The sequence below is a fragment of the Cucumis melo genome, unplaced genomic scaffold, assembly GCF_025177605.1.
Source record: "Cucumis melo cultivar AY unplaced genomic scaffold, USDA_Cmelo_AY_1.0 utg000873l, whole genome shotgun sequence".
NCBI lineage: Eukaryota > Viridiplantae > Streptophyta > Magnoliopsida > Cucurbitales > Cucurbitaceae > Cucumis > Cucumis melo.
This window is the reverse complement of record NW_026124264.1, coordinates 8,024-10,000: the sequence shown is the minus strand read 5'-3', so window position 1 is coordinate 10,000 and position 1,977 is coordinate 8,024.

Genomic DNA, 1,977 nt, shown 5'->3' with positions numbered 1-1,977 from the left:
ATTCCATTTAACTTAAGTTGATCTAGGTCAGAAGCATACCTACGTCAGGATAACCCCTTCTTTGAAAAACTTTGGTAGTGCTCCGAGATTCGAATCAAAATAATGAATCAGAGCACATGGAACCATCTCCCTTTCTTTCTGTCAAGAAAAAATATGGTAGACTAACTTATTTATAACAGTTAATGAAAGAGCCCAATGCAAAAAAATGCATGTTGGGTCTTTGAAACAGTTCAAATCATTTTGATAATAATAAGTTTGATCTGTTTTACCGAGAAGGTCTACGGTTCGAGTCCGTATAGCCCTATATTATTAATAATTCAAAAATAGAATCGTTTTCCTTTCCTCATTATTGTTTGTATTGTTTGTAATTGGCCACTTGATTTGGTTCATCATTAATGTCTTATCTTTGTAGATGAATTACATATGAAAATTTTCCTATTTTCCCATACAAAATCAAGAAATTAGTAATACTTCTTTTCTTTGGGATACCTACCCAATTCTAGTAAATTTTTGGAGTCAAAATCATGACATGAAACCGGTTAAAAACTCCACCATAACCCAATGCAAATCGAATGCACTAGTAAATCACATGGATCTAGGAACGACTTACTGTATTTTATTTGTGGACAAGCTAGAGTTTGAGAAACGAAGATCTTTGGTAACTTTCATTGTAAACATTCTCAAATAGGCTTTTCTGTTGGTATACCTTATCTAGTAAAGCACAAAACTAAAGTAGTCGTCTTCTCTTTCCTTCTTCAATCACTAAAAGTTCCTAAATGGAAATTCCGACTATATGTATCCTCTCTATATAAATATATAATATTTAATATATATTTATTATGGATATAATAGATATTATATAAATAGGATTATAGTGGATGAATCTTCAAACGAGACATGTACCGATCGACTAATCCGGTATATTTTCCCACATTGATAGGAGTACGTTTATGTTTCTGCTTTACGAATATGATATTTTCTGGGTATTTCTAATAATATCAAGTCTTATTCCTATTTTGGCATTTCTAATTTCTGGAGTTTTAGCCCCTCTTAGCAAAGAGCCAGAGAAACTTTCGAGTTATGAATCGGGAATAGAACCAATGGGCGATGCTTGGGTACAATTTAGAATCCGTTATTATATGTTTGCTCTAGTTTTTGTTGTTTTTGATGTTGAAACAGTTTTTCTTTATCCGTGGGCAATGAGTTTTGATGTATTAGGGGTATCCGTCTTTATAGAAGCTTTAATTTTCGTGCTTATCCTAATTGTCGGTTTAGTTTATGCATGGCGAAAAGGAGCATTGGAATGGTCTTAGTTTTTGAATATTCAGACAATTAAAAAAAACATTGAGACAGTTATGAATTCCATCGAGTTTCCCTTACTTGATCGAACAACCCAAACTTCAGTTATTTCAACTACATCAAATGATCTTTCAAATTGGTCAAGACTCTCCAGTTTATGGCCGCTTCTCTATGGTACCAGTTGTTGCTTCATTGAATTCGCTTCATTAATAGGTTCACGATTCGACTTTGATCGTTATGGACTGGTACCAAGATCTAGTCCTAGACAGGCAGACTTAATTTTAACAGCGGGTACGGTAACAATGAAAATGGCTCCTTCTTTAGTAAGATTATATGAGCAAATGCCTGAACCAAAATATGTTATTGCTATGGGAGCATGTACAATTACAGGAGGGATGTTCAGTACCGATTCTTATAGTACTGTTCGGGGAGTCGATAAGTTAATTCCTGTCGATGTGTATTTGCCGGGTTGTCCGCCTAAACCCGAGGCTGTTATAGATGCTATAACAAAACTTCGTAAGAAAATATCTCGAGAAATCTATGAAGATCGAATTAAGTCTCAAGAGGAAAATCGGTGTTTTACTACCAATCACAAATTTCATGTTGGCCCAAGTACTAATACTGGAAATTACGATCAAGGATTACTCTATCAACCATCATCTACTTCAGAGATCATCC